The sequence below is a fragment of the Corvus kubaryi genome, unplaced genomic scaffold (genome assembly GCF_017639235.1).
Source record: "Corvus kubaryi isolate FWS band 111438036 unplaced genomic scaffold, C.kubaryi_AGA036_p1.0 37385, whole genome shotgun sequence".
Taxonomy (NCBI): domain Eukaryota; kingdom Metazoa; phylum Chordata; class Aves; order Passeriformes; family Corvidae; genus Corvus; species Corvus kubaryi.
Window position 1 is genome coordinate 4,045,507 of NW_024581127.1, and position 27,567 is coordinate 4,073,073.

Here is a 27,567-nt window from a genome sequence, read left to right on the forward strand (position 1 = left end):
ATAAATTCACTCAGTTTCTAACAGAGATTGTGTTGCCCACATTGTATGCTGGTCTTTTGTTTCATTATATTTTTGACAAGAAGCCTTTTTATTGTTTATGGTGTCTTATGTTGCTGTCAGGACTACACATACATCTACTGCAACATGACCAATCTCAAACTCATATATATTGTGTTAGCAATAATCACCATGCAACCACTGTGTGACTTTTCCTCAGGGACAAAAGACAGCAACAGAGGATGATAGGGAGTTTTAAATGCATGGATCACATGAATCATAACATTAATATAATAAAAATGGAGTCCTTAAGATCTTTGACTTGGAAATATCCTTTATTTTTCAGATTTCAGGAGTCATCTTAAATTAGGATTATGGAGTTAAGATTATGTATACTTGAATGTCTATTAATAAGTCACAGAAGACAGAGCTTTATTGTTTGTGCAAACTATTTTATATGATTAGTGCAGGTATAAACAAAAGGTTTTTGCCTTCTTTCAGAGATGCTTTTGCCAAGTTAGTTTCACACCAGTATAAAAATTCTCTATTTTATTCTTAACTTTCTATTTTATTCTTAATTTTTATCTTATTCTTTTTTTATTCTCTATTTTATCATTAATTTAATTGCATACGGATTTTGGAATCTGTGATCAACCTCACATGGCATTGAACCACTGTTCTCTTGGCTTGATATTTCAATAAAGTTCAAAATGGTTTGCAATGATTCCTCCAACCTCTGACAATTTCTAGATTTTTTGGTGTGAGCAGCAACTATTTCTTAAACAGATACAACTGTTTTCTCAGCAAAGGGATCACCCTCATCTCTGCTTATATTTCAGATGTCAGTTTTGTTTGTTCAACAGTGGTAGTGTTTGCTCATCAGTGTCTTAGGAAGTACTGCTGAGAGGCACTGCAGACTGTTTTGTTGCACAGTTCATTACAGTCTGCTATTGCTTTAATCTTGCCTTTTATAGTATGATGTCAGTGCTTTAAACACACTTTCTCATCTTCCTTTTCTTAAAATCACGCTGGTAACGTCAGAACAGAACAGCTTTCATTACAGTGGCTGCTGCTGACTGCCCTGCACTGAGAGTGTTGGACTGAGGTTGGTACAGGCCAGCAGTGCTGCTGTAGGCAAACATCAGACTTTTCTCCCTTTTTATTTCTTACAGTGGTGAAATACGGCAGCTGTAGCAGGTGTTTCAGCTCCTGCAGTGAAATTTTTTACCTAGAACTCGTAGGTCCTCTACTTCCTTGCTTACGCTCATGAAAAATAATCAAAAATTTTTTGTAAATTTATCAAATTCAGCACTCAGGGAAAAAAAAGAACATTCAGTTGTTGGCAAATTATTCTGTAATGATGCATCAAAGCACTCACGGGACTTACTAATACACCAGTTTGGACTATACTTCCAATTTATAATGCCTAGCCTTATGCAAGAAGGACAGAAACTCAAAAGAGTGGAAAGACCATCTTAAAAGGCTTGATCTCTTCTCTGTGTAATGTTCTAATGAAGCTAGAAAACAAGGCTGCCATTGTGTAGAAATGGGAAAGGACATAAAAGCAGATATTACCTTAGCACAACAGGGAAAAGCTTGGAAGATGGCCAAGAGCTTTTCTGTTTGTGTTACCATTAATGAAAAATTATTAATTGTATCTCATGAGATCTAAGCTTGGGAAAAGATTAAAAAGGAGAGTCCATAAATGCTATAGAGCATGTGACATAGTAGTTGTACATACAGTAGGAATAGTCTGGAGTATCAATAATTTATGGGACAATGAAAAACAAAAGTTTAAGGTAGATCCAGGATCTCTCAGTCAGAGGAATCTGTGAAGTTACACCCCTGCATCAATTGATTAAAAATTGATACTAGCAGCTTGGAGAATGCTAAATTGGGAAAGGAATACAGTAGGTTATCCTGTCGTAGTGAAATAATTTTTTTTTTTTTTTTAATAGAGAATTTTACAGGCAGCTTTATCTCAGACTTGCTCCAGGTGTAGCTCCTATGTTCATAAGTAGAAAAAAAAAATGATAAAAGATTGACCAACCATATGGAGATCTTTAAAGGTTAGTACAGTTTCTTAATTCTTACATGGGAAATTCTTGTACATTAATGATTAAATTACTATAGGCATAATATCAATAGGTATGATGTAAGTTTTATCACTGATGCTGTGTGGTACAAAGCCTATGTGTGACCTGTCTCTTTAGTACCATCAGCTTCCAGGTTTCACTTGTGAAAGATGATTTCACTCCAGTAACACTTGATTGTTTAGTTGATGCTTAGCTCTTCGATACACCTGAGCTGTGCACTGTAAGCAGCTGGAAGTGCTGAACATTACTAAAGAGTATTAATAAGCTCAATTAAACTTCAAACTACACATGATTCTCACAGAGCCTCCATATGTGCTGGATTTCCACACAAACCCACTTCATTAAAATCTTCTGTACACTGATATCTCCTCCTACAAGCAAATTACTATACTTGCAGTTTTCAATGTTGTCACATGCATAAGTCACATGCAAAGAGGGTATCCAATGATTACATGGGTAAAAACTTTCCTGTATTTTGAGCAGCCTCTTTAGAAGAAGCTAGAATAATAGAAATGAGTAAAAAGTCCTACATTTCATTTTTTTCTGCAATGCACCTGCTTTCTATAATTATAATTATGGACCTCCTTTTTCACCCTGCTACATTTATCCTATGAAAATTCCAGTAATTTGAATTCCAGTAATTTTTTCTGCTAGAAGAAAATTTGGCAGAATATGGTTTTCTACAGAAGGAGCTATTCCTTCTAGAGCCACTTGTGTCTGCCAGAATTGTGTACAACCTAGATGTTTTGTCCTGATTATGAAAATCAGTAATAAAACTTCACTCGGTATCATGCCTAACACTGTACATGAAAGTAGCAGCAAGAGTTTGTGGGAGAAACCAGAGGAGTCAAGTGATAATTTTCCATTCAAAATCTAGTATCATGACAATTTAATTTGTCAAAAAAAAAAAAAAAAAAAAAAGAGTAGAGGAAAGCTAATGTGCTTGGGCATCTGTAATTCTTCCTAATCTGCTCTTGACTTTTCCACCATCTAGTGTTTACTCTGAAGATATGTTATTGATGCAGCAGGAAGCAGAGGCACTGCCTAAGTTCAGTGTATTGAATGTTCTTCAAAGCTGATCTGAAAAATAAATGCCAGATAATAAGCTTAACATTTTTTATTGAGAATGATATGGAGCCTGACTACCCTGACAGTGATTAAAAATCCTGAGAGATTGATCTGAGACATGTTGAGAAAGTTCAGATTTTGAGAACATACACCTGTCTGCCAGATGTGTGTTATGGCAACAAGGGTGAGGAGGGAAGACTGCTGTGATAACTAAGCTTTGGATTTTATTTTCAGACTTGAAAATGTAAATTACAGTGAGTGCATGGTTTTGATTCTTCATAAACCCAACTTCTTTTCATCAAACTTTTCTTAGCTTTGCTTCTTGATTAATGCACTTGCAAATACATACATCTGAAAACAAACATGTTTTCATCTGTTATGTACAGCATCCCTAACACATATATTTGAGCATTAAAAGAGCTGCAATCTGTTTGAACATATGTCATGCAGAAACCTTTATTATTGAAGCCCCTGTGCAGTAAAAGTTAGAGCAGAGATTCCATAAAGTCTTTCATGAAGTGAGATCTCAGTAGTGGGAATGGCCACATAACAAAATTCACCCACAGTACAGTACAAGACAACCACATGAAAAATGTTCTGTGAAGACTTCATGGACTCCAGCTGGCCAGGACACCTCACTCTGGGCTGTTGCATTAGAAAGTGATTTTCTAAATAGAAACTTCAAAATAATTTGTACTGCAGATTTTGAAGCCCTACCTGTATAGCACATTTTGTGTGGGGATTCATCTGCTCATGACTGAGAGAGAGCATAGGAATGCCTATGAGTCACAAAGGTGGTTTCTCACAAAGATCTGGTGTGGTTTGCTAACAAACTGAGCTTCTCCTCACAGGCCAATCTAGTGATCTCCCTGAAGAACATCAAATTATCAAGGGCTTCAAAACCATGTTTGTGTCCAGGAGGACACAAATATTATAGCAACAACTCCAATCAGCTGGTTTTTTATATTTTTCCTTTGATACTGCTTGAAGAGTTGCATACAGCCAGACCATACAAGTACTCTCCTGGACTCAACCCAGTAACTGGAGCAAGATGCTCTAGCTCAGTATTTCTTCTGTGACAGTGTATGAAAATGTATTTCTAGAGAAGAGTGTAATATCAGAATGACAATGTACAAAACTTCCCATTTTACTAATGCACAGCAAGGTAAAGACTTCCCAAAATCTTTGAATGAGGAGAAAAACGGCTAATTTCTTCTGACAAAAACAATCAACCAACCAACAACAACAAAAGCAACAACAAAACACCCACAAAAAGGCACTAACATATTTCATTCCCTGTCAGGATTTAGGGAGGGTGAGCCTCTGCTGCCTGGAAGCTCTGGGGCAAGATGCTGTTCCCTCTAATGGAGTGAGCAATACACTAAATATGAAATGAAGCCTAAGTTGCCTAATTAGCTTAAAGACATGGCTAGCAAGGGAACATGAATCTAATAATTAGTAATGCTTAATAAATGGTTCTTGACTACTTTGACAATTTTTTCTTTCTGTTTGTCAAAGAAAAGGTATCCAGCAAGGGCAAGACAAAACTGGAAAAGCAAGACGTGTTTCAAACTGGATTAGCAGAGGTGTTTTAGGTGTGTGGACAGTTCATGATCATGTCAGGAATACTCATTTTAGCATGAAAAAGTTCAAAAAAGTGTGCCTAAACCTGAATCAAGAAACCCAGTCTTCAGTGGAGGAGGATTTCCAGAAACTATTTGAAGACTTTGGTATACTTAATGTCATTATAAAGAGCCCAATCTCACAAATGCTGAGGAGGAGATTTTATTTTTTTAACCACTGACACTGCAGGGGTACCAGGACCATCTGAAAGTGTGTTCAAATGCAGCTGGTGAAGAAACAGAGCTCTGGGACATGGGGAGAGGAGAGAGAAATAGTGAATAGGTGGGTGGTTGGGAGCAGTTGCTCTAAAGTAGGAGGGCTCAAGGACAGTTTTTAGGAAGACTGATAATATCAGGTGTGGGCAGAAGCTCAGGAAGAAGAAAAGGAAGAGCAAAAACCATTGGAAGAAGGAACAAAATGAAGACTTCTGAAGAACAGAAGTAATTTGAGGGAGGAACAATGAATTAGAAGATAGTTTATGGTGCTTTCAGCTTTTTCTGGGGCATAATAAACCTTGCCTTGCATTTAGATTAATAATTTCCTCCTAAAACATGCAGCTAAAGTAGTTAAACTGACTGACACATTAATGGCTGTACTTGTCTTCATTGACTCTAGAAAGATCTGGTGGTGACTTCGTGAATATAGTGGGTGACTGCAGAGGTAACTGCACTAGAGACATTTCATTTTCAGAAGAGATAGAGATAACTCCATGTTTTGTGCACTAAGCTCTGTCTGAATGTGATCTAAGCTAGAAAGAGCTACAAAACTTGCCAGACAAAGGATCACCCTTCCCTTCAATAGGGGGACAGCCATTTCAGAAAAAGACTGACTGGCTCTGACAAGAGGGAAAGACCAAGACAGGGAAGCCAAGCCAGGCAGTCTCCTGAGCCACTGGTTACCTCCTACAGGATGAAAGGGAGGGAGGAAAGAGGGAGGGAGACATTCTGTAGCCACACCTCACAGCTTTGCAGGAGAATGCTGGCAATTCAGCTTCTGAGTCACAGTCCTGCAGAAGGGGCGGCATTTGGAGCAGAATGGCTTGAGTCACTCCTTGAAATTGTCCCAAGTACCAACTCCCCAGGTTTGATGGAGGCAAATGCATTCAACCTGGGGCACAGGACGTAATTCCATGTTTCTTTATCTGTGAGAGGTTGTTATGCACTTCCAGCTTTAATATTCTATCCAGTCCTGATACAGTCTGAATCCTTTAGCCTCCCGCTGGAAAAAAACAAAAAAGAGTTTAAATTCATACCAGCAGCATGCGCACATTATCCTGTTGTGCAGTCTCAGAGCTGAGGCTACAGAACTATGCTGAAGGCTTGTGTGTTCGAGCTCCCCAAGACTCCCTTAGGCCCAGGGGGGATAACAACTTTCATCTCTTTGCACTGTAGATGCAGCACAGACGTTGTAAATTCAATGATGTGGTTTGGGAATTCGAGTTTTGACTCATTTGGGACAACAGAGCCATCATAATGAACAGCAATTTTACATTTCTATGAAACAGAAACATATTTGCACCAGCTTAACAAACTGGAGAATCTATCCAGAAACAGAATCAACATTCCCAAAATAAAATCAAATAATACAAAAGAAGCCACTAAGATGGTTCTGCAGTCATTATTGTGGCAAAGACAGCAAAAGAAAGCATACTGTGTTAGACTGTACAATGTACTTGGATGTAATTGTACCATTTCATCCCTTCTGCTAATGCAATTAGGGTATTAAAATATTGCAGCTTTCTCCATTTCCTCTGACATAAGTGAAGGGGTATGATCAGGCGCAGGACAGAATAAATACATTTACTCAAAAACTCCATAAAAATTCCAGTCAGTTTGTTTCTCATGTAGTGCTTATACTGCTACTGGTATATATAAAAGTTGTGCTGGGTTCATAAGGAAACTAGTCATATTGAAATGATTAAAGATGACCAGAAGGAGAATTATCTAAGAAATCCATAGTATTTTACGGATGAGCTGGCATATATAGTATTTACCATACCATAACTCATACAAGTCTTACTTACTATCCTAATGAGTGACAATAGCATATCTGGAAAACATCTGCCCTGGAAAAGGACACATCAGCTACTCTGTCTGCTTGAAAAATGTAGATACAGTATTACTCTATGTCAGCCATGCATATCATATGTGGTATGAAATGTCTTCTGTGGTAAAAGAATAACGAGTGCATGCTTCATCTCGAAGTGCCCCAGAATAGATTCTGGTGTCCTTTCTCAGGATGAGTACCCCTTACTCCCTGAGTAGTCTAATGGAAAAAGGGGTACATGTTTTCTGCTCTGCAGGAGTTCAGGCTACTTTATGAATTAAATCCCAGCAGGGCTAAAATAATTTTCCAGCAAGTTACTAAAAAGCATTTGCAATTTACTATAATTATTCTTCATGTTCTTATGAAGACCTTGGCAGTAGGAAAAAGAGACAAAAGCTTACAGAAGGTATTTCTTTTGCAAATTTAAAAGAAAGCACTTAGGTTACCATGGCCGTTTATATAGCTGCTCTCTTTTCCTTTTCAACTGTCATGCATGTTTTGGCTGGCATGATTACAGTATATTCCTAATCCCCAGAAGAGCATTTTTCCCATCAGAACCAGCAGCAGCTGCGGCTTGAACATGTTTATCAACACACCCACCTGTGTTTTTGTCATGGACCGCCAATGATGCCATAACTCTTCCCGTGCTTTCCACTATGTAGGTGTTTGTAGTGTCTTTCCAAAGAAGTGAATTTTGAGAGCCGGGATGTTTTAGAGTATTTTAGTAAAGTGAACTTTGCTTTAGTGAAAAAACTCCAGAAGGGTCAGACCTATGGCAATTACAAGAGGCAGTAAATACATCCTGCAAGTTTAAGAGGAATGTAGTGTCCAGCCCTCCACTCTTTAAAGAACATCTATTTTCTGCAATCAGCGGAAGTTTTTTTGCTGTTACTTTGGTCACTGCTCTCTTTTTTACATAAACTGCTAAAATACTGAACCCAACAGCATGTTAGGGTTTGTTTTCTGGCTCAGGATACAGATAGAGTAATGGGAAAAAGTTAGCATCGTGGGCATCTTGAATGCTTGCGATAATTCACTTTCTTCAGTAGTTATGCTTTGTTATTAGAGAGTGTGAACATTTTCATTCTTATTAACAGAGTGATCCTTAGCCAAGGAATTATCTAATAGAACAGCTGGGACACTTTGAAGCAAACTGTGAACTTAAATTAAGTTCACAATTCAGAAAATTTTGCCTTGTCTTAGATTTTTCTTTTCCTTTCTTTCTTTCTTTTTTTTTAACAAATGTAGCAGTGATCTAAAATATTTTTCACTGACCCCTATTCTTATCAGGTATTCTTATATTAACTTAACTAAGGAATGTAAGGTGGAGATAAAGATCTGTGTGGCAGATGTGATGCTAGTGTTCATTTAACCCAAAGTTCCAATTTATTGTGTTCCCTAAATGTAGGGTTTCATGACTATCCCACATGCCTTTAAATGACATTTTTCATCTCCTTACAAAGGTCTGTTCTCAGATAGAAAATGCTGTGGTCTAAACTAGAAATGTGAGAAGATTTATATTTATTATCTTGTTAGTTCCAGAGGAGGAATCTACCAGCACTTACAGAAGACTAAGCAGAGTTTAATGGCAGTTTATGGGCTCTGTCTCTTAGCAGAATCATGTACTGTTTACAACTGTTTCCAAGACATGCAGGTGCATTGTGAGAAAATGAGCCACTACTGAAGTCATATTGTAGACACTTAGTTACAAGTGTTTCAGTCACATAGCAAGAAATTAACAATGCCGCATTTGTTTTCTTTTTAATATTTCTCATATTTCTTATTCTCATTCTAAAGGAATGCATTCTAATCCAAGGACACATTCTCATACATTCATTAATCCTGCTGCTCTAAAATGTTTCACATGAAAACTCAAAATCAGATGGCTTTATGCGTTCCAACTGGGCTTTTGTAAAACAGGGTCATCCTTGAACTTGTCATCTGCTGAGGTATTAAATTCCAGATTTCACTCAATTACATGATCTTAAGAATGTGGCAAATTGCCATTTCTTTCTCAACTTTGAACAAATGTTGTTGCATCTAACTGTTTAATTTCAGGAATCCTTCAATTATAAATGGCCTTTAGCAGGAAGTTGTACATCTTCTAAAAATTTACCTATGAAAGGAATGTAAGTGTTCCTTATTGTATACATTCTGCAAAGACTAAAGATCCTTTTTTTTCTTAACCCAGAGTTTAGCAAACATGATTTAACAAATTAATATTTATTTCAGATCTGTATGCAGTTGGTTTTTCTCACATTGGAAGTCAGTATTATGAAACCTGGTACAGTGCCTTTGCAGAAAGGTTAACTGGTCATTAATGTGATCCATTTATTGAAGCTACAAATCATTACAGCAAAAAGTATTCTAATATGGAGCAAAGTCTGAAATAAACAAACTCTTCAAATGAAAAAAAAAGTTAGTAAAATAGAATTAAGCATGTTATATTAAAAAGAGTTGTTTCAGATAAAACCATAACTCTGTCCTGAAATAGCTGTATGCAATAAATTCCTTCTTGGATAACATATTTTTGTTTTTCTAAAAACAACTTTATGAGATGTTCTTCATGTCTTTGCTTCTGTAGCTGTACTCAAAAACTAAGTTCACTGGATTTTTCTGACTGAGTTTGCAGGAGGTATCTTATTGCAACATAACAGTTTCACAGAATGTGCATTAATTATGCTACAATTATAAAAATTATAAAAATTAACTGAATTGCACAATTCTGCTCTCTGATTGTATGCAGAATACTGCTAGCCATAGAGGGTGTATTGCTTATTAGAGCAGTTATATTTCACCCAAGACGTTTCAGACCAGCAAATCTGCATTTTTAATTTTTTATGCAAAAGAGATAAATTATTTTTCAACATTTCTCTCATAGCTGTCCTTTGTCTCAGTTGGACTTTCTGCTGAAACAAAATGCTCTGGACAAGTGTGTAATATTGGACAAGACCACCTAGGACTATGACTGGGATCCTTCTCGGCACAGGCAGGGAGATGGTGGTGTTCCAAGGGTGGGGAGTGAGCTACAAAGGCAGAGCCAGCTCCCTCCTGACTGGCTGTGGAGGGAGAGTGGCAGGGCTTGGGAAGTGGTTGCAGAAGGAACTGGGAAGGGATAAGGATGCAGGGCTGGGACTTGAATAGCTTGGGGAATGGGAGAGGGCAGCTGGTGAGAAGGACAAACCTCTCCCAGAAAAGGGAGACCAAGAGAAGTGAACAGCTGCTGCAGCCGCAGGGATCCCAGGAAACAGTAGCTGGGAAAAGGCTGACTTGAAACGGGACCTACAGGAGCTAAGCCAGGAACAGCTGAGCAACTGCAGGAAGGACTCCTGGGGATCTTCCCACTGCAGGTAGAAGGCAGCTCAGGCACCCAGACACCTTGAAACCTTTGCCAAGCACTAGCAGAAAACATCTTTTCACTAAACAAGATGTGAAATTAACACACCAGGCTTTTCAGTTATGGGCTTGTGAGGGGAAAAATGGGCTTCTGAATTGTCTCAAATTGGAATCCACTCCTGGGTATAAAATGAGGAGGCCAGGAACAGCTTGGATATTCTGTGGGGAAGTGCAAAAGTCTCTGCTTGGCCCTCCTGCTGTCACAGGTGGAGAGAGATAACAGGAGAGATCTGGGCTGTGACTTGGTATGGACCTGTTGGAGACCAGACCCCTGCATCAGATCATCTGCATTTCAATAACTCAGATGTTTTCGAGACCAAAACATTCTAAGACATTACTTGTCATAGAGAATTACACAAAAATGTTATTCCTTTGAAGCCAACTAGCACAGAGTAGCCTGTGTCCATGCTGTTAAACCCTCTCATCCTTCAAAACTGGCCAGTCTTATGCAGCTGCCTACCAGCAAGTGCCCATGACCTACAAATTTTCCCAAGTGATGACAGTGAGTTGTCTGAGGGAATAATCTTTGGTCCAGACCAGAACCATTCCTGTAACCCTCTACTACATCATCTGTTGAGTTTGACTTCTTGGGAAGATTTTCTAAAGCTATTAATTCACTAGAATGTTTAATTTACTAAAACAGACATAGCCTAAGGGCTCTTTCCAACCAAGCTGAACAAATCTGAATGGTTCAGCCACATTGTGTCTTAAGAAATAGTTTGGGATTGAGGATACTTGTTCAATAACCGAATTTACACCCATTTCAGCCATAACAGATTTGTACCAGTGAGTATATTTTCAAAAGTATATACAGGTTATTTTCTTCTTTTCCAATGTCAGTAATGACAAAAGGGAATGTTGAGGTTTTGTCTTGATATGTTCAACTGAATAAAAATAATTTCAGATATTTCAAGCTATATAGACTCATGGATCTCTTTTATGTAATGACCCGTTTTGTCCATTGCTTTAATTGGTTTTGTCACGGTCCTGCCAGAGGGCTGGAGAAGAGTCAGTTTGCAGTGGATTAATTTTGGTTGTATCATCTGCCTCTCTATCTCCATCACCATACAATCACAGAACGATTTGGGTTGGAAGGGACCTTAAAGATCATTTAGTTCCAAGCCCCTTGCCATGGGCAGGGACACCTGCTAGACCAGGTTGCTCAAAGTCCTGTCCAGCCTGGCCTTGAACACTTCCAGGAGTTGGGCATGTACAATTTCTCTGGACAATGTGTTCCAGTGCCTCACCATCCCCACAGTAAAGAATTTACTTGCTTGACTGACTGGGCCTACTGTATCAGAGCAAACTACTCCTTCTTGGACGAATTAAGCAAGAGTCAGCTAAGCTGAATCAGAACTAAAATCTAAATAATGCAGAGGTAGCATTATCAGGAGAGGAAGGTAGGTCAGCACTACTCCAGAGTGACTGTAGTCACCACAGGAACACAGCCTGGGGCAGGGTACTGCAGAAAGCCCAGGTATGAACTGCAGCCATGGCACAACTCCATCCAATGTTGGCAAGCTCCTGCTCCAAAGTGACTGCTGCTCTCCCTAACACGATTCTCCACTCAGTTTTCACTGCAGGCTTGGGCTGGTGCCAGGCACTCTCAATTCAGCATTGTATTCAGAATAGTTTGGAATATCGCAGTCCATTTGGTAAACAGGGATGTTGTGTCTCTGTTAGACTCTGCCTGCTATTGACAGCTTTGGCTTCTCTCTAGCATCTTGGTGGAACTCAGATTTTAATTTAGAAATCTTGAAGTCTCTTCCCTTGACAGTGAAACACTTGTCTCCTGATGATGTAGGCTCATGAAGCTGAAGGTCTTTAGGAGGGAACTGCTGGTGGAGAGTTTGCTGTGAGGCATCTTCCATTTTAGTAATTCTTCTCTGCTAGCCTTTGAATGCATTGTGAATCCTTCTGTTACCATCACAGATGAAAGATGATGAGGTGAGCATGGACTAAGGCAATTTAAAAAAAAAACTTAATGCTGAGCTTGTACCAAATTTCAGAACTAGAGTTTTGAGCTGGCATCCAATATGAAAGACTAAATTCAAAAATTCTTCTAATAAATAAATAAATGAAAAAGAAAAGCCCTCAAACTTGTAGGAATCAATAAGTTTGTCTAGAAGAAGCAAATTTTAGGGGATTAAACATGAGCAATAACATTGCTGAAAGTTTCGCAGTAGATAGTACATATATATTTTTCCAACAGTACTTTACCTGGGTGTATCCAGGATTGTGTTTTTCTGATTGCCCAAACTGGCAGAGCACAGGGAAAGCTGTGGGTTGTGGGGGGTGAATGCTGGGCATGCTTTGAATGGAAATGAAAGTAGTGAAGAAAATAGGAAATTTTGTGCATCTAGGTTTCACCATGGAACTAAGCAAGAAGATAAGCAGAACTCTCTAATACAGTACTTTGTATCTGTATTAATGTCTGCATTTCTGCAGAGTTATTTAGGAACTTCTTGATGAAACAGATACATGGCAGAATTCAGATATAAGCACAAATCTCTGTTAAATAAGCCTTCTAGAATAACACATTAATCCAGGAACAAAGATTATGTAAGTGAATGTTTTTGAAAGTACCCCATCCTAGTATCAACCATGTATTTTCCATAGGCTGAAAATTCGTGAAGTTGCAGAACCTCTTTAAAGGAAAGGTTTTAAATACTTGTTTCAAACACTGGAACAGGTATAGACCACTTTCCTTTAACAAATCCATAATTCATAGTAAACTATTCCCTAATCACTCACATATTCAGCACAGCTTGTTTACTTAGTTCCTCATTCATAAGAAAGCAGTATCACAGCATGGTAGCAGGAAATAAAAGGGATTTACAAAGAACTGGTCACAGAAGAGGTTAAGTACAAAATCTAATTAAAACCACTTTGAAATGTTATTTAGTCTCTGTAACAGTGTAGTGGATTTCTTTTGGGGAATACTGAATGCTTCAATAATTCCTGACAGAAATGTATATTCCCAGTTTGTCTTTACTATGATGTATAAGCTTAATTCGTTCATATGAAAAATTTTTTAAAAACCATTTTATTAATGGTTTTCTAAATTCTACAAGAATTTTCATAGATAGGTTTTTCTTCCTAGATTAGCTGTTTGTAAGGTACTAGGAAGATCATGGTTTTAAACTATAAAGGCTATTCACTTCCTAAGTGAAAGTGTGCAAACTGCCTGAAAAGGATTGTTTTGATAACCTTGATGTAGGGTTTTCTTCTTTTCTTTTTTCTATTTAAAGACCCAGCTGATGTGTTCATGTTATAATGAAAAATAATTCTGCATCAAAGCTGATAAATATAGGAATTGTAGAAACTATTTGGTAGATATTTTGGTATAAGGTTTTTAATCTTTAGTTAAAAAAAGCCTAGGTCACATTCAAAGCACTCATCTAGTACATTGCTATGAGCCAAGCTCATGGAGATCAGATGTGTGATTATAAGTATGATTCTGATTCACTTTGTGTACAAGTGACTTTTGAGGAGGCACAACTCTGTGATATGCCTCTGTCACTTGAAAAAGATACTGCCAAGGACACAAAGTTCTTAAATACTCCACAGCAAACCCAAAACTTTCCAAAACAACGGTAGGATGGGAAGTTTCCAGAGCTAACTTTTAAACCAATGGGAGGCTACGCCTGAGCATGAGAAATGAACCAAGAAAAACACAGATTAATTCATTTCCACTCTGATCCAAACTGGATTTTTTTGAAGCTGAAGTCAGTAGCAGTCTCTCTGTAGGCTTCCATGGGCCCATGCTAATTATCTAACATGAGTTAGTTTCTCTAGTAAGCTTCCCTGTGGTTTTTGGCTGCTTTCTGCAAGCCATGCAGCCCGAATAAAACTCTTTCCAGTGATGCCAAAACTAATGATACCCTCTTTTTCTATTTTTTGTGATGTATATATGTGAAACGAGAATGAAGAAGAAATCTCAGAAGGGAATGTTCAAACAGCACACAGAGCCATATAAGGCTGGAGTTTGCAGGCTTTTATCAATCAGAATGGCTCTGGGTTTTCAGTTCCCCAAGAGCCTGAGCATTGGGCCCAAGAACTTCCTGCAGAGCTTGAGAAGTGTAGTAAATGAAGAAAGTTTAATACTTCTCTTAGATACACATAATTATGCTGTTGCTTTCTTCTGTTCTTTTGACAAAAGATGTAAATGTTGTTTTCCTTTATTTCTCTCCTTAGTTCTTCAATTTTTTCAAGGAAAAAGAAGAAAGAGAACTGACTTTCTACCAGGTAGGAGAAAAGACACATGTTATTTTGTTCCTGGCTTTTAAAAGGAGATGAAGGGATGGGAAGAGAGAGTGAGAAATCACGGGCTATTCAATTTTCCTCTTAGTTCTGCTTTTGCATGATACTTGTGTGTTGCATGCTTGTCTTCTTTTTCCTTTGTCTTATTACACCATTTTCTTTTCCTCTGTGCTTTTTGCTTACTTTAGTGATGTAAGCAGCAAATCTTAAGAGTGGTTTTATTTGTGTTTTACTGATTAAGGTTAGTGTAACTAAGCTCATTGTGTAACTTGGCCTCATATAATACAGAAGTAGAATTTGATGAGTGGGAAAAAACAACTGTTTTTTTTGCAGGAAATACACTTAGGTATTAAGAAAATACACATTTCATATGCTGTACTAAAACTAGCTGTCAAATTCTTTTTCAACACTGGATGGTTCTTATTTCCACCCTAAAGCAGAAAATAAGAAAAAGTGATGTTGAAATAAAGGCAAGCCTTTTTAACAAATTCCGTTTCAGTGTTTCTTGTATCCTGTTCTGGATTTTTATATACTCATTCTACTCTTTGAATATGTCTTGCTGATACACTGCAATCCAAGCTTGGCAGCTGCAGACACATTCAATTTATACAGATTTAAGCAAAAATAATAGATTCTGAACCTAATTTTCCTGTCTCAGGTCCCTCATTTTTCCATAACATTAAATAGGTGAACGAGAAGCCTTTTGTATTGTCTAGGATCTAGGAACTAGCATGCAGTTCGTTTTCTTGGAAATCTGCTAAATTTGAGTGCAACTAAACAGAAGTCCCTGCCACAGAAGTGCTCATCCATTGCTGTGTGAATTACCCTCAAACCATTCCCTGCCCAGATCTGAACTTCTTTGAGGTTGTCTTTGATAATACTGAGCTTAAAGGTAGCAACTGCATTTATACAAACTCCTGCCGTATCTAATGACTAATGAGAGAAAATTCAGCAGGAGAGTTGTTTTCTTCAATTTTTTTTGTTGTTATCTTTCAAGATTTAATTACCTAATTCTTATCCCTTGGTATTACAAAGAATTTGCCAAAAGCTGTACACTGGTGCCAGCATTAACACAATTTGTATATTAGCAACCATATAATAATATCAAGCAGAATTCATCAGCCATCAATAAATGTCCATCAAAGTCACAATATCTGCTTCTTGCATTGAACAAAGATAAAAAAAGAAGATTGAAGAAAAGATAAAAAACCAAATGTTCTTCAGTAACTCTTGGAATGAAAATGTAATAACTCTGCAATACTGTAATAAGCACAGTAGAAATGCAGTGACTGACACCTGGAGTGACAATCAAAAGTCATGCAAAAGCGAGTTATCTCTTGTCTGTACAAGTTTTGCATAATACTATTTTGCTTATGATGGAAAAAACCCCAAGTTCTCAGTTTCCCAGGGAGTTAAAAATTAGACTATGCCATTCTTAAATAAATGAATATGGTGTTTGATTCCCTGGTAATTCATTCCAGGCCATGCCGTTACTGAAACTGTCCATTTTATTTTTACTGCTGAGCAGGCAAAATTGGGTCTGAGGGAAATCACATGCAGGGCCCATGTGTTACACTTTGGTGAGCAGCTCAGCCATGAGGCGGTGGGATTCTTTGGTGCTCCTGCAGCAGCTCTGCAGTGGAGCACCTGCACATAGTAGGGTGTGCCCACCCTGGATCTACAGGCTCTGAAACCCCGGTGTCACTAGCCCTGGGACAGCCTTCGTGGGTCACCAGGGCTGCACATCTGCCCGAGGTGAGAACTGACAGGCTCCTCACAGCCACAGAGCTGCAGATCCCGGCTTTAGGATATTGCTGTGTTTGGGGAAAATTGCCAAGAGCTCCCATCAGCAGCTGCCTTTGACTTGGCCTAATACAGACTGAGTCCTTTTGGTTCACATTTGTGCTGTGGGTGAGTCTGACCCCTTGTTGGACAAGAGAAACCAACTTCTGTCCTGGGGAACCTGGACTGATGGAAATAAATAGACAAAGCAACAGAATGAAACAGCATTTTAGCCATAACCAGAAGAAATGTGGCAAAACAACAAGCTTACCAAGTGCCCTGAAAAGCAGAAGAAAGTTCACAACACTGGAATACAAGGGAAAGTCTCCAAATGACTGGAAGATTTAACAGCAAAGTGAGAAACTACAGAGAATGCAGAGTGCAGCAGTCGATTTAAAACAGGCAAAAGAAGGTTGATGGTAAATCAAGCTGAACTTCTGCATCTTGGCTCAAAATAATAGAGGATCCATGAATCTGCCAATGTTCAAAAGGAAGATGTCAGCAAATTAATAGGAGGTTAAAGGAAGAGTGTGCGAAGAGGGCGTGGAGGAGAGTCACTACACACAACAGGAGTTAATAATCAGGAGAGCCCTGGGGATGATTGATGAGAGAAACTGAGTCTTGGTACCAGCAAGGGAGTCAGTACATAATTAGCTGGCTTTCCTGATGGGGTTTGATTTGCATTGCTGTATATTTAATAGCTGTCAGTGGATCTGCAGTCACAGAGTCAGAGTCAGTCTGGGATGAGGATGAAAGAGAAAGTAGAAGATCATAGGGGAACAAGCTGGCCAAGACCCAAGAAAGAAGTTGCAGAACAAGGAATCACAGACAAAGAGGAGAAGAATCAGTAAGAGAGGAACTCAGAGGAAGGATTCCTTCAGCAAGAGCTAGAGGTATCAAGTAACAGAAAGAAACTGTAAGGGAACAGGGTGGATGATATTGATGACTTACATATTCTTTAGGCCACTAGCTATTAGAAAGAATTATCTCAAGGAAAAAACCTCCTGGAAATAATTTTCCTGTTTCAAAGAAAATTCACAGAGGTAAAAAAGTACCTACAAAGATCTGGTTTTGTATGCAAAAATGTTATATTTGATGCATGAATTAAATGCTCCCAAGCCTGGGAATATGATGGGATAAGGACAGACTAGGGGCCCAATTCAGCAAAGGAATAAGAAAATTCTTGAGGACTTTGTAGGAAAAGTAACTGAAAGCATGTAACAGGACCATTGTCCCAAGGAGGTGAACATGATCAATCATCTCTGAAATAAGGAGGAGCAGATATCTGAGTATCTCATTTAACTGGTTCCCTCTTAAATTTTTCTTTATCATGCAACAGCCTTAAAAATAACAGTGTTTTCTCAATTAAATACTGAAACAGACATTAAAGGGTAAGAGGGAAACTATCCAACAGTGCATAAATTCTTGTTGTGCTGTGTCCATTTCAAATCTCCATAAGCAGCAAAATAGTTATTGCAGAGTCACTGCATCAGTCAGTTGTTAAAGGGTCATAATTAAGACTATATATACACTAAAATTCTGTTCTTTATACCAGTTCTAGGGTATCAAGCTTGCATGTAACTTACTGATTTTTTTAAACTTCTGTCCCCAGCACAAACCCCTCAGCATTTAAACAAGGATTTCCCTTTCATTCATGTACTCTGCTGCTGAAAAAAAAACAGTTGGGTTTTTTTAGTAGAGAGAACCAGAAAATATGAACATGAAAATACCTAGTTTGCTTTTGCACAAACCAATATCTCATAGAGAGCAAAGCATGTCTCTTCCCTGGACAACATGTTACTTATCAAATTTCAGGCCAAATAATCTTTTAAGGGTGAATTGTACATTTTGAAAGTGGGAACTCTAATTTAATTACAATCAAACAATGAAAGAGGCAAAAGGTGTAAGAAGGAAATTGTATCTCCCTGTCCAGAGCACGATGCTGTACAATCTGTGCTGTGACTGCAGAATACAGGAGTGACACAGAGACATAACCACACCTTCTGATAGAAATATATTGCACTTGGAAGATTTCGAGAGCATAAACATTTTCCACAAGTTCCCTCAAGCTTTCATATTTGCCTTTAACAATCTTCATTTTCCAAAATGGTCTTTAGAGTAAATAAGTCTAAAACTCTGTCAAGGAAAACAAAAAGATGTGTTAAGCCAGGAAGAGATTGTCTTCTTAAGTCACTACACATGATGAAAAAGTTTCTGTCAAATACTTACAATTAAAAAGATTGATTAAAAAATTGACATAGTGCAAAATCATTGAAGATGCCTAAACATTGAACATAATCTATCAGGCAGGTGTTACGCTGTGACTTAAAATGGGAGCTGCCAAAATTGTGTTTGGAATTGTATTCCATCATAGAAACACAAAATTTGAAAGGGACCACTGAAGGTCATCAAGCAGAGTAGCCTAGACATGTCACTCAGGATTGTGTCCAGGTGGTTTTGAATATCTCCAGAGAAAAAGACTGCACAACCTGTCTGTGAAACCTGTGCTCTGTCACCCTCATAGGTATTTGCCATAAAATACAAAATATTTTCTGAAAGAGGCTGAGCATGTTTAAAAGTATATGGGAAGAATTCCTTTTTCTAAAATATAAACTTGTTCACACAACAATCAATGCTACAGCCTATGAATTTAAAGAAGAAACAAACAAGAAATCAAACTAAACTTATGTCTTTTAATCTAAGAATACCCAAAACCCAGTCTTTCAGATAGCAGTCCAGACATGAACAGGAGTAGAGGTGAACAAGAAGTTAGAATTTCATTTTAGATGTAACTTTACATATATTTTAGACAATACTGGTTATATTCTCTTTTCCAAATACACTCCTCTAAGTTCTTGAGTCTTGATTTCCCTCCTCTAAACTAGATAGTCTTTATTCATGATAATTCAGACACAAGATAATAAATTAATTATAATACATATATCATTGTCCAGATTAACCTGTGAGTCCCTAATTTGAACCAACTTTGAGTTGATCACAAACCTTCTCCTTGGAATTCTGCTGAAGCGTACTTTACAAAAAATGGAAAATCCTGTCAAGCAGCAGTGAACATCCATGGAGTAGGCAGAAGAGGACTTCCAGAAAAAAAAGAAAAAAGTCTGAGAACTGAAGGAAGAAGTCAAATCTCTTGCACTAGCTATAACTCTCTATGAATATATTTCTAATTGCAGTTGAAAACTCTGCAATGCAGACATGTACTGTACTCTCCTTTTGCTCTATATTGCAGAGAAACAGGCAATTCTTGGGCAGAAGCACAATCCGTTTTAACCATTTACTTTAGGCTGAAGTTCACCATACATTAAAAGTGCCAGGCATAGAATTATAAAATCATCCTGAGTTGGAAGGGACTCAAAAGGATTGTCCAGTCTAGCTCCTGACTCCACAAGGGCAACCTAAAAGTTAAAGCTTAGGTAAAAGAGTGCTGTTCAAACACTAACAAACTTGGGGCCATGACCACTTTCCTGGGGAGCCTCTTCAAGTAAACACCCTCTCAGTGAAAAACATCCAATCTGAACTTTCCCTGGAGCAGCTTTAAGAAATTCCCTTTAGTCCCATCACCTGACACCTCTCTGCTCCCCATCATGAGGAACTTGTAGGAACAATGAGGCCACTCCTCAGTCTCCTCTAAGCTGAACAAACCCAATATCCTCAGATGCTCCTCATAACTCGAGCCCTCTAGTTCTTTCACCCTTTTGCTCTGCTTTGGAAACATTATAGTATTTTTATATCCTTCTTGTGTTGTCAAGTCCAAAGCTGCAGACAGTACTCATACTGAGGCTGCACCAATGCTGACTACAGGGCAACAATCACTTCTTTTAACTGGTGTCTCAATGTTGAATACAATGGGAGTCTTGAACACAACTTAGATGAAGGCATCTGATCTGTAGACATCTCCACTGGGAAAGAATAATCCTGTCCTTACAGTCCATCTCAATACATAGCTGTAGTAAGGTTGGACTCCTAAAGAGGGCATTCACAGCCCGGCATTCAAAGCAAAACCCCTTGGGCTAGACCACACATCCTTTTGAAAGTGAAAATGGTCACTGCTCATGCCTCTTATCTGATGGCTGCTTTGGAAAGTTCACTCAGACAAATCTGTGTGACTCCCTTGCATACAGACAATATCACTCAGATGGGCAAAATAAAATCTCTTGCAGAGGGTGAGATTGCAAAAGGGTTGCCTTTTATGAGAGCCAAAAAATTAGTCCTGAAGTAGCTGAATCACTAGGGATCAGAATAATTTTCTTCTTTTACCTACTGGCCACAGAGGAAGGCAGATAAAGCATGAAAACCTGAACTGGCTCATTGGTGACACCCACAACAGTCAGGTTCACCGTAGGTGACAAACTCCCAGTACTGATAGCTAAGAGTAATAGATATGCATATGTACAATAAACTTACCAGTCTCAACAACTATTTTAAAGTCTTAAGTGGCATTTAAGTGGCAGAGTAATAAAATGATGAATTAAGTAAAGACTTTGTTAGCTGGCCTAATTCCCAGAATGTACTGTGGTAATATTTTGATGTGAGATATTAGTAAGTGATAATTTTTGGAAGGATTTCTGACTATTTTTCCACAGCCTCTGAGCAAAGAGAATGCCAAGCTATCAGGAAGAGGGAATAATAAATTAAAATTCCACCCTGAAGTAAAAGTGCTTGGTTTATGCTTTCACTGAAGATTTTACTTCTGACATACCAATGTCTCTGGATTTGTTCAGAGTAATCAAGAAGTCCTGTGTGTTTCCGAGAGATAAGTAATTACTAAAAGACTAATAAAATAGTCTCAAAACAGCTGATGGGTTTTAGGAGTGCTAGATGAGATTCATCAGTCTTGAAGCTGAAGGGATCATTGTGATATTTGCGGCCCTATGGACCACATGAGATGGTCTGAAAAGAATTTGCATGTAAAGTGTTACATTAAAGTCTTCCCTTGTGAGGAACTTTGTTGAAATAAAATTAGCAATTCAAAGGATTTCTTTCTGCCTAATAAGTGTAAACAGAAAGCAATATATGAATCAGAATTGCTCCCACATTTATATATATGGGAAATCATTGTCTTACACACATATTCTGCCTCAAGGCTTGTTCTGAGTGCTGTTACAGCAGGTGTTGAAGAGAAGTTAAACTGAAAGACTGTACTGAGAAGAGTCTGGAGAATGGTAGTATCCTTTACAGTTGTGTGATCCTCAAGCTCCTGTGAAATGAACCATAGCCATTCCCTTGACTAAATTGGAAAAATTTGCTTGCTCCAGATTCTGCTGAAGGTTTATGTCTGTACAAAATGCAAAAAATGCACACCAATAAAATCATCCATCCCAATAACTCTGCACATACTCTCTTATTGCCATGCAATAACTAAGTGCTTTTTGGCAGATGATGAATGACCTTTTGTCATGCTTTAAAATTAAGCCTATTTTACAACAGAGAAAAGTAAGAACCCAGATACAATTTACTGAGATTTAGGGGCTGTGCCTGAAGTGTATTCTGGGATGAGTGTCCTCCTCCACATATTCCTGGGCTAATGCCCAAACATAATAGATCTCTTCTCTCTTTTCTCTCCTCTTCTTCTCTTCTTCTCTTCTTCTTCTCCTCCTCTTCTTCTTCTTTTCTTCTTCTCTTCTTCTTCTCTTCTTCTCCTCTTCTCTTCTCTTCTCTTCTCTTCTCTTCTCTTCTCTTCTCTTCTCTTCTCTTCTCTTCTCTAAGAAGGGGGTCTATCTTCCTTGAATTTCCTCTACAGAAAGTTGCTTGTAGCCCCAAAACACCAGACCATTGTTCTGGGAAAATGCAAAAAAAAAAAAAAAAACCCTCAAAGGAGTTTAAAAGCTGCTAAGATTAGTTTTTCTCTGATATATATGCCTTTATGCTGACCTTGGTCCAGTTGGTTACAAGGTAAGGTCCTTAGGACAGAAATCAAGTCTTCTCAGCCTTACACAGGACTGACAGTATAATTTTAGAGGAATGAATAAAATGACTCAGTTAATATTTAATCTAACTTTGATTTCTGTTTCCCAGCCATCATACTTACTTGTTCTCTTTTTATGACACCACATACATTGCTTTCTATTTCTGACAGAAGAGAGTTTATTCATACCTTGCTCCTCAATCTGCCGCATGAAATGCACATAGATTTAAATATTAGAGCATATAAACACAAATAGTCTGTGCTTTTTATAGCTTGACACTACATCTAATACTGCATGGGGGATTAATGGTTCCTAGACAGGAGACTGGGAAATACTGCCTTTGGTTTATGGTTAGGAATTTCTGAGGAACTGTACTTCCTTCCCTACCACATAAGCACTAATGAGAGCTAATAAATGCATAAACACAGATATTTGCAAATGCACTGTGATTTACTGTAGATAGCACTACAAGTTTGAAGCCGACATCTCTTCTCTATTGTTACACTCCAATTTGCCCACAGATAACTGGGAGAGTGATGGGCAGGTAGGCATTCAGATATGTGCCCCTGGAGTGGAGAATCAGGGAGTACTTTTAGTCTCAGGGGAATCTGGTTTCATACAAGCCATGGGCTGATCCGTGCACTGGAATGAGACTCAAGGTGAGGTGGTCTGCAAACTGTGTGGGCATTATAGGGCATTTCAGCAAAGTCCCAGTCTGAACAATCAAGGAACCAATATCCCAGAAGGTAGAATGCTACACACCTGCAGGTCAGTCATACAGTCTGAACACTTTGAAGAACTGTAAGCAAAGTGATGTGGTTTGTTCTTCTTTTCTTTCCTTCTGTAGATGCTTTCCTTCTCCTTTTTGCAGAGGAGACTTGCATGCACACCTCTGGTTCTTGGTTTTGGGGAATGACAGGTTCAGAAGGGCACTGGTCATTTATGAATGACAAAATATGTGTTAAGGTATTAAGGTAAATTGAGAAATTTTGTTCTTAGCTATTCTTCCCTGGTGCACTGCATTGTAATCTCATGCCATGGAAAGGCTGGTATTAGCAGAACAAGACTATGTGAGTGCTAAATTTAATAAAAAGCCCAGGTACAGAAATTTTGTGCTAACAGTTGATGAACAAACAGGGCTAGTGAAGCCTCTCTGCTGTAACCTGCTTCATTTGAGCAGATCCTGGACACAGTCAGACAAAAGCTCAGTGAACACAGCAGGCCTTCTCAAAAGAGCGCTCCAGAGGTCACACACCTATGTTCCTTACAACTTCTTGTGTATAAGGTAGCTTAGATTTGTTTTGTGGTCATTCTAAGTAGTAGGATATTTTTTCCACTGATCTTTTAAATTCCATGCCCTGTCTGTTAGGTGCAAAGAATGAAATGATATCATTTCAGAGTGGGGGAAGGAACACAAGTGCTGAACAAGGTTTCAGGTGTCTTCAGTCATTTTGCAAAAATGCACTGATTTGCTGTCAAGGCAGGCTGATCTTTAGCACTGCCTCACTGTCCTCCAGAAGATTCTGCAGTCTGTGGCTGACCATCAAGGTAAACTGTTGCTTCATGTGCTTCATATTCCTAGTGTATTGATCAAAAAACCTTACTGTGAAAAACTGGAAAAAAATACCTAACATTTCTGATCTATCCAGCTGTTCATGCAAGTATCCTACATATATCCTAGAGAGCTAGGACAGCTGTTGAATAGGTAGTTGGTATGCGATTGACAAACTAAAGCCAAGAAATTATAAGCTTTGTCTTGGCATTTCACTTTAGAGCTGGACATCCTTTATGTGGCTGAGAAGTTATCATTTTATTAGACATTTGACTTTTAGCAATGTGCATTTATTTAAGTAATGTTCTAGCAATACCCAGGTCTTGGGTGTTAAGGGTTTGCATTTGTTGGAATAAAGAGGGTTCAGCACTTTGCAGGCTCATAAAAAAACCCCAAAACACAAAGAACAAAACCATTTGAATATGTTTGTTGAGTCACCCTGTGCATAGTCTACTATGGGCTATCATAAAAGGTTTTCACTGCGCTGCACATATGACCAACTAACTATAAAATGTAATATTAAACATCCAGTCCATATAAATACTCTTAAGATTAAACTGTTGCATTCCTAACAGATCTCTTTATCCTGATTCCTTCCAACTTTAACTGGGAATTCTTTGCACTGCCAAATGCAGTGATAAAAATATATTTACTTTGCAATATTTAACAGTTGAAATTAGAACTAGATAAAATTTCAGGGCGAGCCGAACCAAGCTCACTTTATTTTTCCTAAAAGTAATAATAATATTAACCAATAAATCCAAAATTAAATTACCACTTTGAATGATGACCAGCACTGTAAAGGAGTGTGAATAGGTTAATAGTTTTTCTTCTGAGATATAAGGTATGAGCAGGGTCAGGGTATTTTCATAAGATTAGTTCATACTTGGTTGAAATGAAGTCTAAACATCTTCTAAATATTTCATGGTGTTTTTTCATAGTAAGATTACCTTCTCTGTCACAGTGCTGTTTGATAATTTTTTATATCAATCTGGTTAAAATAAATAGACAGACATCAGGATTTCCACATTGAATTAATTTTTATGTCCGTATTTAAAAATGCTCAGCGCTTCAGGATGTGCTTTACTAGATGTATTGGGATGGGAATTATCTCAGTAGAACAAGGTTTTAGAGCAGAGAATCAGTACAAAAACCCTTTCAAATACAGATTTTTACATTTTGACCCGACTAGCATATTACTTTCTCCTAATACATCTCTATATTTTTTCCTGTCACAGAATAACCCTGTGGAAGCAAAAGACATGTTGTTAAATTCCTGACTTATACAATGAGCAAATGTTTTTCAGACTTGCCTCCAAGGATATTTACTGTGAAATCACTGGGGTGCAACACAGAATGACGAACATCACGTCCTTTAAAAAGAGTGTTTATGGGAGCCAAATATTCACTTTGGAGTTTAGAACTATTAATTCTCTTACTAGTGCTAAAGGAATGGGAGTAAAAGTAGTGTAAGGAGAAGTTTATTGTGACTCCATTCATAAAGGCCAAACTTGAAGGTGCAGAGTTCAGAAAATACAAGACTTCCCTCCTTTGCCAGTTCCTCTCACTTTCTCCCAGCAAAGGCAGATGACTTCAGTCAGAAGTCCCTCAAACAAGATCTGTTGCATCTAGATTAACAAGAGTCAGCATAACCAAACCCATGGCAAAAAAGTGAACTCATCTTTAGGTATAACAATTACAGTTAAGAGCTTTGAAAGTATTCTCCTTCCCCACGCACTAATGGTTTCTCTGTTTGGGCTGGGGCCCTAGCTAAATCCATCCCCTGGAAAACCTGCCCTTCATTTAGTTAACTCCCAGAGTTAACTCTCACGGACTGGTCCACCTTTCCTGTCCCCTTCAGCAGACCTAGACACTAATTTTAGAGAACTTTTACAAGCAAAAGGTTAAAAATTGACTTCCAAATGGACAAATTGGGAGGATCACATTCGTAGCTGTTATCTTTAAGTGACTGAAAAATGTCTTCCCTAGGACTTAGTTACCAGAAATTCGAGTACCCTGGCAGAGGCTGCAGCTGTTGCACTCTCAATAATTTCCCATCTTATCTCCCTGGTTATAACTGTGTGCCTGCAGCCAAATAGAGTCTGAGTAATAATAGGAAGTGCAGTGGGAGCATCCAGTTCCTTGTGTCGAGCGTGAGGAGAACCAGAACTCCTGTAAACCGCCCAACAGTCTGGGGCAAGGTTAAGGAGGGAAGGAGGCGCTTAGGGAAAATTATGCCCTTCTCCCTGACCCCTCTATTTACAGCAACTTGGAAAAAAACATTTTTCAGCTTGCTCCTGATTAGGCGAACTCTTGTTAAGTAGAAAAATAATGACAGTTGTGTCCATGGCAGATATTGAAGGTTTCCCATGTACATGTCTGAGACAAGGACTGTTAAATACCCATCTATGAAGTCCCCATGACTTTGTTTTTCCTTTATTAATAAGGTTGTATCACAGTGTTTTTAACTGCTCAGTTAAAATAAGTATGAGTAAGGTGAGGCTTTTTCATTTGAGAAATTATATTTTAAAATGACGTTTTTCTCCTTCCTTTCTGATTTTATGATCTTAATTTATATTAGTTCAAGTTTGTTTTCTAACTATCAGTTGCATTTTGGATTTTAAATAATAGAGTTTTGCTGAAAATATTTATATTTGAAATGTTCATGTAGGCATTAAACAAAAGATAGAGGCCTAATTATCTTCATTATGGGGAAAACACACTTTTAGACATAAGTGAACTTAATCTGTGTACACAGCCAAAGCTCTTTCCCCCCCATATAGAAATTCCACAGTTATAAAAAGCTCAGATGTTTTGTCTAGGACTACTTTTCCTTCAGGATTTTAAGAGAAAATAGTATCCTTTAGTTGTGTGAGATATGTCTCCACAGCAGAACACTGAGGAGCTTGATGGGGAAGTGGGTGGTGTTAGGGATACACATCCACAGTGTTCATTAGCCCAGTGACAAGTACAGCACTTCCCCTGGGGAAAGATGGATTGATAAAAACAGTTACATCACTCTGACACCCCTACACAGCACTCACTTGGGTTCCTACATTTGGAAAATTTGTCCTGGATGTACAAACAGAGGCACACACATACACACACACACACATATATATACACTTAGACACATATTTATGCATATTTATTTAAAGTTAAAATAAGTTTCATCATTGCTGAAATTGAAATCAACTTTCTTTTGTTCTGACCAAAAAAAAAAAACAAACCAAACAACTTTTACTCCAGATACAGCAATACTTGCATAACCATTCACATGAATTTTATATCTTAGAACACTTTCATGAATTTCAAGTAAAATAGTCTATCTACAGAAGCACAAAATACATAAACAGACAAATGAAAACAAAGTAAAAGCAGTTTTTTATAAAAAAACATTATCCTGAATTTTACTTCAAATTTCTAAACCTGGAAATTTTGAAATTATCTTACAAATGCTCAACATACTTTCATGCATGCAGCTAAAGATTAAAAAAACTTCAAATCCACCTCTGATGTAAATCAGCGCCTGGACTTACTTACCCAGCTGCTAGCCACTTTGTCATCCTTCAGTGAAACATTTTCAATATTCTTCTTGCAATAGGTAATCTAATTAAGATGTATAACATAGCAGCCAGGACCATATCATTACTCTATGTAAATATATATCCTCATTTCCAGGGGTGCTGAGATCTCATCATGCTTCTAATAGGATCATTTTTTATATTAAATTATATTAGTCTTACATTATCTCCTATCTCATTGCTCAAGTGCCACATTCCCTGACACAGCAGCGTGCATGCAGTTTGCTGCTGGCTCC

At 38.1% G+C, this 27,567-nt stretch overlaps 1 long non-coding RNA gene across 1 annotated transcript; it reads right to left on the bottom strand.

Annotated features, from left to right (window-relative positions):
* Positions 1 to 145: 145 nt before the first annotated feature.
* LOC121668537 lies at positions 146 to 27,567 on the bottom strand. Its single transcript, XR_006017437.1, has 3 exons — positions 27,291 to 27,567; positions 7,431 to 7,600; positions 146 to 6,002 (listed from the first exon to the last, which is right to left on the bottom strand). It is a non-coding gene; the product is annotated as an uncharacterized LOC121668537 (long non-coding RNA).